The sequence below is a fragment of the Podarcis raffonei genome, chromosome 2 (assembly GCF_027172205.1).
Source record: "Podarcis raffonei isolate rPodRaf1 chromosome 2, rPodRaf1.pri, whole genome shotgun sequence".
In the NCBI taxonomy this organism is placed as follows: domain Eukaryota; kingdom Metazoa; phylum Chordata; class Lepidosauria; order Squamata; family Lacertidae; genus Podarcis; species Podarcis raffonei.
The window spans coordinates 111,646,810-111,659,982 of NC_070603.1; the positions used below are offsets into that span (position 1 = coordinate 111,646,810).

Sequence of the window (13,173 nt, forward strand, 5' to 3'; positions counted from 1 at the left end):
GAGTGCTCCATCAATGATATGTTGCCTTTATTAACATGTCAGCTTAGTTAACTATTGCATATTACAGTTACAGAGAGAGATACGCCATAACGGTGCAGCAGGGAGCAAACCGCCCAGGAATGCTAGAAATCTTGTTGCCTTGTCCTCTACCTTTCTTCTTGGGCAATTTCCCCCTCCTTTCATGTTCCCAATCTCCCCATGGTCCAGATGCAGATTGCAAACTCCTTGGGGCAGGGGTCTTTTCACTTTGATTAAATAACAAACAATAACAATACTGACGGTGAATCAAAAAGGAACAAAGGCTGCAGCAAAGGGAGATACGGAAAGCGGCGGCTGTTCCACTGTTTCTGCTGAGAGACAAGCGCCAACATCTCCGCTGCTCCAGCAGATCAATTATAACTACAGTGGTACCTCGGGTTAAGTACTTAATTCGTTCCGGAGGTCCGTTCTTAACCTGAAACTGTTCTTAACATGAAGCACCACTTTAGCTAATGGGGCCTCCTGCTGCTGCCGGGCCGCAATTTCTATTCTCATCCTGAAGCAAAGTTCTTAACCCGAGGTACTATTCCTGGCTTAGCAGAGTCTGTAACCTGAAGCGTATGTAACCTGAAGCATATGTAACCGAGGTACCACTGTACTAGCTTAACTGGTGGTTGTGTTTGCTTATTTTCCTTTTCCCTCCCCATCCCTGTTTCATTTTGTGTCGTGCCTTTTAGATTCTGAGGACATAGACTGTCTTCTTTGTTGCTCTGGGAGCCTTTTTTGACTGAAGAGTGGGGGGGGGTGCTTAAAAGAAAGAAATAGGAAGCCCCTTCAAGCACTGTCATTTTAAAGATGTGCTCATAAAATGTTTTATGTCTACATATGAGAATGTAATGTGTGGGTAGACCAAAAAACTGTTTGCAGACGAGTATTTACAGGTGCAATTGTCAGGGAACTGGGATCGGCCGCATCTCTCTACTAATGAGTGTACATGTGAGAGTCAGGCGGTCAGAGAGCATTGCTAATGCCATTCCGCCTTGTTCATTTACACATGTAGCATGCGGCCTTTGACAAATTGCAGCCTCAGCTACTTATCTGCAAAATCTCCCTAAACAGAAACCAGAACTGAAGGCTCCACCGCTGGTGCGATCACGAAACAAGAGCTGGGAGGATTATCGCTAATAGCGAGCTCACTCTCCAAGCCCTGGTCCTTATGTAGCCAAAAACAGCTCCATCCGAGGCACAAAAGAAAGATATCCACAAGCTTGCAGAAGCCCCTAGATTTGCAAAAGTACACAGAAATCTACAGGAAGTTGGGGAGATAAGGAATAAAAGGCAAGGAGGCCCCCAAAACAGCCCAATGCAAACTGAGCATGCTCAGTGGACACAGAATGCTGAGTGGCTGCTGGACAAGGTACAGGAAACGGATATAAATGGAGTGTCCTGGAAATGGGGACTTGCGGTTAGCTGGAACCCTGAACAGGAGCACACGACACTGCAACATTTTCTTCCATGTTCCACTTATTTATTCCTAGCATCCTCGAACCCAGAGTTATCTGGGAATTCTAATAAACCAAAAAAACCAGTGTTCAGAAAGCTTCCGTCCGACATCTTGATTCAAAATGGTGCCCAATCGTATCCAAGCACAGAAGCAAACCCACTCCTCGTTCTTAGGAGCCATTGTGCAAAACACAGTTAAGATGTTTTTAAAAGAGACGTCCCTACAAATAGCAAACAAGCAACTTTCCAAAATATATAGAAGATGGTGATTATGAATATTATTATATTGTGCCTTTCTTGGAAGGAGTTCAGGGCAAAACACAAGGTGCTTTGCTCCAACCACTTTTATTCTCCCAATAAGCCTGTGGGGTAGGCTATCTAGAGACAGACTGACTGATTCATGGCCTCTCAGTGAACCTCCTAGCTTAGTGGGAATTTGAGCCTGAGGCCTTGTCTGCGGAATGATCTCCAAACTGAAGGGTGTCTTGCCCTAACTTTAGATTCTACTATTTATTTACTTATTTTGTTTGTTTGTTACTCTTCTTAGAAGGTAACTCAAAGCAACTTTTATAATCCTGAGAGGGGGCAATGACAATAAAGATATTATTATTATTATTAACTTGCACCAAAATAAGTTAAAAAGCAACAATGAAACCTAAAAACACGATGATTCAAATAAAAGACTGAAAACAAAGTTAAGAAGAAGCAGAAGCAGAAGAAGAAGCAGAAGCAGAAGCAGAAGCAGCCAGGACTACAGATCCCATCCCATGAAAAGAAGCCAGAGTGCTACTCTCCAAATTAAGGGCCAAAAGCTCAGAGGAAAAAGAAAATACACTAGGTTAAAAACACACCATCTCACAAACACACACACCCCTTTTCCACTGGTTTTTTAAGAAGCTGATGGGTTAAAGTAATTTCTGGGATGTTGTTAATTATGTACCTCATGCAAATTATTTTAAGCTTTCTGTTTTATGATATACAGTGGTACCTCGGGTTATTAACTTAATTCGTTCCGAAGATCCGTTCTTAACCTGAGGGACCACTTTAGCTAATGGGGCCTCCCATTGCTGCCGTGCGATTTCTGTTCTCATCCTGAGGTAAAATTCTTAACCCGAGGTACTATTTCTGGATTAGCAGAGTCTGTAACCTGAAGCGTATGTAATCCAAGGTACCACTGTATTCCCCACGCAGAGTGGCTGGGGAAAGCCAGGCAGATGGGCGGAGTATAAATAATAAAGTTTTATTTATTTATTTTATCGGTGGTGGTGGTGGTGGTGGTGATGGACTGCCTGGTGACCACCTCTGGGGAAGGGCAGTCCAGATATAGATGATATAGATAGATATAGATATAGATATAGATATAGATATAGATATAGATATAGATATAGATATAGATACAGATATAGATGGGACGCGGGTGGCGCTGTGGGTAAAAGCCTCAGCACCTAGGACTTGCCGATCGAAAGGTCGGCGGTTCGAATCCCCGCGGCGGGGTGCGCTCCCGTCACTCGGTCCCAGCGCCTGCCAACCTAGCAGTTCGAAAGCACCTTCGGGTGCAAGTAGATAAATAGGGACCGCTTACCAGCGGGAAGGTAAACGGCGTTCCGTGTGCTGCGCTGGCTCGCCAGATGCAGCTTGTCACACTGGCCACGTGACCCGGAAGTGTCTTCGGACAGCGCTGCCTCCCGGCCTATAGAGTGAGATGAGCGCACAACCCTAGAGTCTGGCAAGACTGGCCCGTACAGGCAGGGGTACCTTTACCTTTACCTATAGATATATAGATATATGGAAAACCACCCCAAAACAATCAGCAGCAGCACACTTGGTATGCATTGGGTTGTTTCCACCCCCTTCCCTCCTTCAAAATATAGATTTATTGTACTTCTACAAACCTCAAGGTTCCCCCAGGTCTCCAACTGACACCCCCTTTGCGCTTGGGTGGTGTCGTTTTGGCTGTGTAAGCCACGGCCCTCACTGGCTGGTGTCATTCAGACAGGTAAGGTGGGATGCTGGGAGCCCACACAGGATGTGCAGCTGCAGCCAATGGCAGGCCAAGCCAAGGAATCCTGGCTTTGCCCCAATCCTCCTCCCTGCTGAGGTCCAGAGGGAGGAAGAAGCTGGCAGGCAGTTTCATTCGCCCCCTTGGATGTCTATCAAAAGGCAGTCAGGTGGACGCGGACTTAAAGAGGACTTGAGGTTGGTGGGACAGTGACCCGTTTGCCCTCCTGGAAAAGCCTCCACCAGCCTGAACACTGGATGCAGATGGCCAGAGGGAACTTGCGCACGCAGAAAAGGCATTGCAACAAATTTCAGTTACTGGGAAGCAACACCTGTGGCAGTGCTGCTGCCTTCTTGTCCTACGTTGCGTCCTTTCCCAAAAGCATCCGACCGTCCACTGCAAGAACAATTGGGGGACAGAGCTTGATACAGCAAGGAACACACAAAGCTTTTATTGAGTCTGACCAGCTTAGTGTCGTCTACTCTGCCTGGCAGCAGCTCCCCAGGATCTCCCCAGTCCTACCAGAAGTGTTGGGAATTGAACCCGCAACCTTGAGCCAAGAAAGTGCTCTGCGGTGGATCCCCAACCCTTCTCTGAGATCCCTGTCGTTTGGCTAATTAAATATTGTTTGCAACACGCACATGTCCCCTTTTACCCCAAATCAATCCATCTCAAAGAATGACAGCCCTCTGCTTCTGCACACAACTAAGTTTTACCCTGAAATGAATGCACCCAAAGTTGCTCCTCGCTATTCATGTTATTCATGTTACTGTACTTCCCTGCCAGTGTTAGAGCTTCAGATTTATGCTAATCGCCAAATGGCACCTTAAACCACAGTTAGGGTCACCACCACAGAATGTCTACGCACCATCTTCTTTCCGAATGAAATTGCCAGTATTAGCATTCATTTTATTTCTATAGCGCTTTATGTTTTAAAGAAAAAATCTCAAAGCAGTTTACATTAAAAACATCAAATGAAACCACCCAGACTAAAACAAGTTCAAGCTTCAAAGGAAATATTTCAGATCCTTCTCTAAGTGACCTTTTGCTTTCCCCATATTTATTTACCTGCTTGATTTATATACCGTAGTTGCCCATAGTGGAAGTACTCTAGGAAGTCAGTATCGTGTAGTGGTTTGAGTGTCAAACTAAGACCTGGAAGGGTGACCTCAGACAGGTGAACTAATATCAGTGTACTGGAAGAAGCAAAGATCACCAGTGTCGAAGCAATCATTCTTCAACGTCAACTTTGTTGGACTGATCATGTTGTGCGGATGCCTGATTATCGTCTTCCAAAGCAAGTACAGTGATACCTCGGGTTACAAACACTTCAGGTTACAGACGCTTCACTCTGCTAACCCAGAAATAGTACCTCGGGTTAAGAACTTTGCTTCAGGATGAGAACAGAAATCGAGCAGCGGCGGCACAGCAGCAGTGGGAGGCCCCATTAGCTAAAGTGGTGCTTCAGGTTAAGAACAGTTCCAGGTTAAGAACAGACCTCCAGAACGAATTAAGTATGTAACCAGAGGTACCACTGTACTCTATTCCGAACTTAAAAATGGAAAGCATAATACTGGTTGTCAACAAAAGAGGTTTAAAGACTGTCTCAAGGCAAATCTAAAAAAATGTAGTATAAACACTGACAACTGGGAAACACTGGCCTGCGAGCGCTCCAGTTGGAGAACAGCCTTTACCCAAGGTGTCATGGGCTTTGAAGACACTCAAATTCAGGACGCAAGGGAGAAATATGCTAAGAGGAAGGCACGCTTGGCAAATCCACACCGTGATCAACTCCCACCCGGAAACTTGTGTCCCCACTGTGGAAGGACGTGTGGATCCAGAATTGGCTTCCACAGTCACTTACAGACTCATTGTTAAAACCGTGTTTATGGAAGACAATCTTACTCGGCTACGAGTGATCGCCAAAGAAAGAAGAAGAGAGTGTCAAACTAGGACCCAGGAGGGTGACCTCAGTGGGTGACCTTGGTCCGGTCACAGCCTCTTAACCTACCTCAAGGGGTCATTTTAGGGATTAACCAAGATTGGGAGTGGGGGTTGAATCATGTACTCCTTGGAGAAAAAGATGGGATATAAACTAAGCTACTCTGCTTGCCTGCTTAAGAAAACTGGAGGGACCAGCCAGATGGAGATGCCCGTTGCCAACCTGGCATCCACAGATCTCCATGCAGTTGCAATTGGACCCGTGCCACTTGCAAAACGTGCCTGGCGAATTTCGAACACTGAGTATGACAAACGTTGGATACAAGCCAATATCCCCACTGGCGGTTTGAACCCCCTTTTGGACCATGTGGGGCTTCTGGCTACTATTGCTGCTGCCTCATTAAACATGGTGATTACAGGACAAGGTGGTTTAAAAACATCAGAAATCTGCCTTGTTGTGATGAACACCAACCCTGTTAATAAAAATAATAATGCTTGTCTGTACCCACAGTGCTCTTCCTAAGCGCTCAAGAGTGCTCTCCCTGAATAATCACCATAATAAATCTCTAGCATTGCAACCCTGGTGCGTTATAGTAATAGTCTTGATTTCTAAACTCAAGTCCACGGTTGCTGTATTAAAACGCCACGGAATTATTTGTCGCTGTTAGAATCCTGGCATTTCTCGGATGCCCAAACCTAAAGAGAGCCACTTCTTTTCCCCTGCGTGGAACCAGAGAGAAAGGTTAAGAGCTGTTCATCCATCGGCAAGCAGCAGGAAAGCTCAAAACCCACCTGCCTTTCGAAAAGCAGCTGGCGTCACGGCTGAAAAATGGGAAACGAAAGGCAACTTTGCACATGCTGGAGTTTCATGCCCCTGGCCGTAAAGCCTCTTGGTCAGAAAAGCCAGATGAAAGGGGCGGGGAAGAGGGAAATCAATCAAAGGGTGGAATCTGATCTCGTTTTTTACAAGATGCACATTGTGGGAAACACAGGTCAGAAATGACACCACGTCTCAGATAAAGGGTACTGGGCAGGGGGTGTTTGGAAACCTGTTTTCCCCTAATCCCAGAAAACCAGGGGGGCAGGGGGAAGAGAATCTGGCTGGGGTTGCCTTGGGATGTTTCACAGGTAGTAATAATAATAATAATAATAATAAAAAACCCTTCCATACAGAAAGCACTCACACCCACAAACTGGAGTGCAATCTCTGAATCATCTGTGGTTAGATGTAAATACAGTGGTACCTCGGGTTACATACACTTCAGGTTACAGACTCTGCTAACCCAGAAATAGTGCTTCAGGTTAAGAACTTTGCTTCAGGATGAGAACAGAAATTGTGCAGCGGCGGCACGGTGGCAGCAGGAGGCCCCATTAGCTAAAGTAGTGCTTCAGGTTAAGAACAGTTTCAGGTTAAGTACAGACCTCCGGAATGAATTAAGTACTTAACCCGAGGTACCACTGTATATATCTGTACACTAATACCAACAGCGATTTCAGTATGTATTTTCCTCCCACCTTTTCTTCAAGGCTGCGAACATGGTTCTCCTCTCTCCATGTCTTCCTTACAACAACCCTGTGAGGCAGGTGGACTCAAACCCTGGTTCCCCAAGTCCAAGACCAACACTCTAACCACTCCAACACACCGGCTCTCTTTGTGCAAATCCCCCAACAACATGAACAGGTGCAGCTCAGAGCCTAGTCCCACACTCTAACCACTACACCACACTGCCGACCCTCTTCCGAAAGAGCTCAAGAGCAGTGTACAACTGAAAGCGGGGGAACATATTATACATGTGCGAGTCACTGCGCATTCAGCGGTGCACACAATTGCGGGTAGGACGAGTTGGGTTGCATGCTAATTGCCACACAAAAGCGCAGCCTATTCGCGATGTCTGCCGCAGCCCTTAACGGTGAGGGAAAGGCACTCTGCCCATGGTCAGGGACACTCTCTTCTTCGCACGTTCCAAGGGTTAAACCGGACGCCGAGGAGCTTCTGTTGCTAAGCGATGGGGAGCCCCAACGCTGCCTAAGCTCAAGACCCCGCTACGCCCCAAATCCACTTCTCTTGACACGTATGTATACAAAGCAAGCAGGCGGCAGGTGATAATGGCTTGAAGCCAAGCCCAGACCAGGAACTGGGAAGAAGCCCCAATTTGTTTTCATTGCTTTATGGACTCCTCCTGCCTCGCCCGGGTTCGTCTCACTTTCAACGCTGGCTCAAGGTTACAAAAGGAAGGAAAAGAAAAGGCGCACGGGAGTGGAGAGGTTGGGGGGGGTTACCTTTTCTGGATTCTCCTCTTCAAACTCAAAACAGCGCTTAAATCCAGCCAGTTACAGAACCGGGTAAAATGCGGCGGAAAGAAAAGAGAGAATTAACTCCGCCAAGACAGAAAGATAGAAATTCCAGCTCCGGAGCTCACTTGGCAAGAGGAATAATCCAGCCGGGAGCCAGGGCGCAGAGAGAAGGCGCGTCTGCCGTGCGCAAAAGCGCGAGCCGGAGCCGAGCCGCCTTGCAACTGGCGAGGGAAAAGAGTCCTGCTCCGAAGTTGCACAGCCAGTTGCTCCCGACTGATCTCATCCAGCCCGATTTGCATAGCTCGCTCGCTCTCTCTCTTCCCCTCCCCGCCTTGGCCGTCCTTGGCGGGGCGGGGACTCGGCTGCTGCCCGCGGCCGGCTGGCGCAGGAGGCGTTGCAACGCGCGCGCTTCCCTCCCTCCTTCTCTCCCTCCTCTTTCCTTTCCTTTCTTTTACACCCACCTCTCCTGCCCGGCCCCCTCTCGCTTCGCATCGCCAGCCTCTCTGAAATTATCTCACGCCTTTTTTGCTCAGCTGTTGGCCAGTTTCTTTCTCTCTCTCTCTCTCTCTCTCTCTCTCTCTCTCTCTCCCTCTCTCCCAAGAGAGGCCCCCCTCGCCTAGTTTGGTGGCGCTTGGATTGCGCCTGCAAGAGAGGAGAGGGAGAGAGAAGTGGGGTGGAGGCAGCGGCGGCTCCTCCTGGGCTGCTGTACCCCAAGGCGAAGCTGAGCTCCGAAAGTCGCCGGGCAAAGGTCTCTCCTCCCTCCGGCTTTTTGTCTGGACAGAAAAGGGCAACCTGGGAAGGATCTCTCTGTGGTTTCTTTGTGAGAGATAAGATAAAGCCAAGTGTTCTTAAAGCGCCACTTCTCCAGCCTGCTCAGGAGGGAGAGGAAAGTTTCTCTGCAGCAATCAGTGTTCCAGATCTTTTTCTTTTATTGTAGCTGTTTGCTATGCCATGGCATGCGTGGCGCTGTAAAAAATAATAATAATAAAATACAATAGGCTGGAGATGCTTTTATAGAATTGTAGAGTCGGAAGGGATCCCCCAGGGTCCTGTAGCCCAACCCTCTATTATGCAGAAATAAATCTAGAATTTGAGACGGTGGGAAACGGAGGAAGAAAATGAAAACACGGGCAGAGATAAACAGTGGGAGAATACATGTATGTGTGTGGTTGTTTAAACTACAGGTGATTTGTTGTGGGATCATTATTATTTAGTAATGTGTAATGAACTTTGTATAATAGAATGATAGTTATTTCCTTTGAGTAAACAACACTGTCCTTCCTCCAAGGAGCTCAGGCTACCCCAATTTTATCCTCACAACAATCTTTTGAGGCAGGCTAGGCTGAGGGAGGGGACACGGGTGGCGCTGTGGTCTAAACCACAGAGCCTAGGGCTTGCCGATCAGGCGGTTCGAATCCCCGCGATGGGATGAGCTCCCATTGCTCGGTCCCTGCTCCTGCCAACCTAGCAGTTCGAAAGCACGTCAAAGTGCAAGTAGATAAATAGGTACCACTGTGGCAGGAAGGTAAACGGCGTTTCCTTGCACTGCTCTGGTTTGCCAGAAGTGGCTTAGTCATGCTGGCCACATGACCCGGAAGCTGTAAGCCGGCTCCCTCGGCCTATAGAGCGAGATGAGCACCGCAACTCCAGAGTCGTCCACGACTGGACCTAATGGTCAGGGGTCCCTTTACCTTTACCTTTTTAGGCTGAGGGAGAGTGGCAGCTCAAGGTCACTCATCAAGATCCTGAAGAACTGTGACACCACAGCAGTTCTCGCTTTCTAACATGGCACAACAGTGTGCAGAAGTGGCACTTACCAGCCTCCCCCCCCCAAAAAAAAGTATTTTATTCAAGTTGGCACCCCTGACAGTGTGGGGTAAGTTTAAAGAGGGAGGGGGCACAGTAGGTATCAACAGCGAACCTTGCTGGTGCGTCAGGAGAGGAACCCACAAGTGCCCACAGGTGCCTCATCCTTGCACAGCTGGTTTGCAACCTGATCTAAGGTAGGTTGCAATAGCAACATTATCACCGTGCAAATATATGGAGGAGAAGGAAGAAGAAGAAGACGACGAAGAAGGTCCCCCATGGATCACAGTAGGTTGGATCTGAAAAAGTGAAGATTACTGAGCAGGGAAGAGTGAGAAGAGTTCTCAATATCACACCACCAGGATTTGTTTTGAGAAAGATATGTGACACTATAGAGGCTATCCAAGGTATTTGATAGTGTCCACAACTTTCCTGGACATTGCAGTGGGGGTGTGTGTGTTTGTGAATCATGCCATTATCAAACCCAGGATTTCCTGGCTTCAGAAATGACTTAGATCCTGCTTCTGTGCTGCCTGTGGGCTTTCCACAACGCACCTCCTCTCTCCAGACTGGAAATTACAGAATTGCTGAGAGTGAAAGCTAAGCTGGCACAAGGGCAGAGTGTGACAATAGAAAACCATTTCCCAGCAGCAAAGGTTTCCCCTTTGATTATGGATGATCCAGAATGAGAAACTGATTAATACACGTGGACTTGACTTATTTCATTTTATGTAGGGGGGGGGGAGGGACATTTTGCAGAACTTAGGAGCCAGCCAGGTTTTCCAAGGAAAAGCTGCGGAGGAGACCAAATGCCAGGTCATGGAAGGTTCCTGCTCTTAATTGGTGGGTGCTGATCTCCTCCCCCTCTTCACCTCCATATTCTCACAGCCACTCTTATTACGACCAGAAGGGTAGCCATGTTCATCTGTTACAACAAAACACACACACCAGAGGAGAGAGAGGGAGAAAGGGCTGTGGCGTCTTAAAAACGAACAGATTTATTGTGACAGATGCTTTCACACATCAGATGAAGTGGGATCTAGTCTACAAACGTTTATGCCCTAATAAATCTGTAAGTCTATAAGGTGCCATAGAACTTTCTCCCGTGTGCACGGTTGCAATTAAGTCACATCTTTTAGAGCTGTGCCCTAGCACCGAGAGAGGTTCTACAGATGTGGCCCAAGAAGCCCTGGTTCAAATTAGGGAAGAGGGTTTTAAAAATATATATCACTCTATGGGTGCTTCCATGGGTGCTTATTGAGCATTCATCCTGATTAGTTGGCAGAGAAGTTGGCTGCAGCAGGCAATGCATTTCTTGGAGGCAGGAACTGCTGCCCCTGCAGATCCTGCTGCCCGAGGCGGTCGCCTGACCTTGCCTCATGGCTGGGCTGGCCTTGAAGACATTGGGGCAATAGAACCCTTTGACTCATGATTTGGATAGCCATAATAGGAGAGAAAGATCCTCATAATGCAGTGGGAGAGGAGAGACACCCAGATGCCCTTGACTGCACCACTGCTATCTGACCTTGACATAAGAACATGAGAAGAGCTTTCTGAATCAGGCCAGAGACCCATCTAGTTCAGCATCCTGGGAGAAGCCAGCGAGCTGGGCCCGAGCACAAGAGCCATCTTCCCCTCTGGCATTCAGAAACTAGGACTGCCGTATGTCCAGATTTCCCCAGACATTACCGGGATTTCAAAGGTGCAGTTGACGTCCGGGGGTAATTTCTGAAAGGCGGTGCTTTGTCTTGGATCTTAGAGGCAAGTCAATCGATGAAACACAGATGGGGGGGATTTTTGTAAAAACAATTTTCAGGTTGTCCTCGTTTTTACTTTTTGATACAGTGGTACCTCGTGATAAGAACTTAATTCGTTCTGGAGGTCCTTTCTTAACCTGAAACTGTTCTTAACCTGAGGTACCACTTTAGCTAATGCGGCCTCCCGCTGCCGCTGCGCCACCACCACACGATTTCTGTTCTCATCCTGAAGCAAAGTTCTTAACCCAAGGTACTATTTTTGGGTTAGTGGAGTCTGTAACCTGAAGCGTCTTTAAGCCGAGGTACCACTGTATTTGGGCATCCTACAGAAGCTCACTGCCTCTAGCGTAACCATCATGGCTGTTAGTCATCGATAGCCTTTGCCTCCATGATGTTGTCTAATCTTCTTCTAAGAACTTATGAAGAGCCTGACATACAGATGATCTCAGTAAAAGGGACCAACAGAATGACTTACTATGGCACAAGGCCTCCCTAATGGGAATTGAGGTAGTCTTATTTTGCTCGCTGGATGCTTTTACTGCTTTTTTTTTTACCGCTGACTATTTATTGCATTTCATGACGACTTGAGATGTATGAGCTATTGATTATTTTTACGATCCTGTTTGCATGGTTTTATGCTGCCAGTTGCTTTGAGAGCTCTTAAGGGGCGGAAAGGGAGGTTTCTGCCAGGGTGCTCCAGGAATTTCTAGTAAGGAATGCTAGTACAGTGGTACCTCGGGTTAAGAACTTAATTTGTTCCAGAGGTCCGTTCTTAACCTGAAACTGTTCTTAACCTGAGGTACCACTTTAGCTAACGGGGCCTTCCGCTGCTGCCACGCAATTTCTGTTCTCATCCTGAGGCAAAGTTCTTAACCTGAGGTACTATTTCTGGGTTAGTGGAGTCTGTAACCTGAGGTACCACTGTACCGCATAAAGGAAGGGAGCGGTTTGTGTCTCCGAATACCCAGTAACTGTTTGCTGTTTGCTGTCCACTTCAAAGCCTGCCCCAATGTGCGCAGAGTTCAGAGGACTCAGGACACTTCCATAGAACCAGTTTATCTGAGGATTCACCCTGATCTCTTTGCACAAAGTTTGCAGGAGCTTAGACAGCACTGGTTATTTACTGCACATTTGCCGTGACAGCTTTGCAGGGAGGTTATAGGATGATGTGTCGAGCAATTGCCATCCCATGCTTTCTAGTAATAATAATTATGGAATCATAGGACTGTAGAGCTTGAAAGGACCCTGGGAGTCATCTAGTCCAACTGCTTGCAATGCAGGAGTATGCAACCTGCAACCTTGGCTTCATCAGCACCAATTCTAACTAACTGAGCTATCCAGCCCGTCTGATTGGTTTGCCCCAGCCACTCTGCGCAGCTTCCAACAGAATTTACAAAAACACACCAGAACATCAAATATTAAAAACCTCTGGTGCATTTTGCCATTACTTTCTCTATTGCAAAAAGTTCAGTTTGGGGGGCAAAATGGGTTTGTTGTACAAGGCAGAGCACCCAAAATCCACTTTAATTGCACTGCCTGAAGTTGCATCTGGTTGGCTACTATGTGAACAGGATGGTGGACTAGATGGGGCCTGATCCAGCCGGCTCTCCTTATGTGCTTTTGCTGGTATGTATGCTTGGGTAAATTCCCCAAGATTTGGGTAAGACGAAGGGAGCAGTTAGCATTTCAGCAAGGTCTGTGCTTTTCTCTGCCGCTCAGCTACTCTTAAATTAAAGATCAGGCGAGAGAGAGGTCCTGTCTGCACAGATCTCCTGTGTCATGTCTAATTTGGCCCTTAAAAAACCGGAAAAGATTCAGAGGAGAGCAACATAGATGATTGCTGGTTTGGAATGCATGATTAACGCCGGAGGAAAAGCTGAAGGAACGGGGCAG

General features: G+C 47.3%; 1 protein-coding gene across 4 annotated transcripts in view; it reads right to left on the reverse strand.

The window, feature by feature from the left end:
* The window catches only part of DDR1 (discoidin domain receptor tyrosine kinase 1), a 106,966-nt gene that overhangs the window by 65,262 nt on the left and 28,531 nt on the right, over positions 1-13,173 (reverse strand). Inside the window, exon 1 of one of the 4 annotated variants that reach the window (XM_053378644.1) lies at positions 7,843-8,117. The exons of 1 other annotated variant lie outside the window; for it this stretch is intronic. The gene's annotated coding sequence lies outside the window, so the exon portion shown is untranslated. Of the gene's footprint in view, positions 1-7,702; positions 8,118-13,173 lie in introns of those variants that run through there. 2 more of the 4 variants (XM_053378643.1, XM_053378646.1) reach the window with 2 other exon arrangements.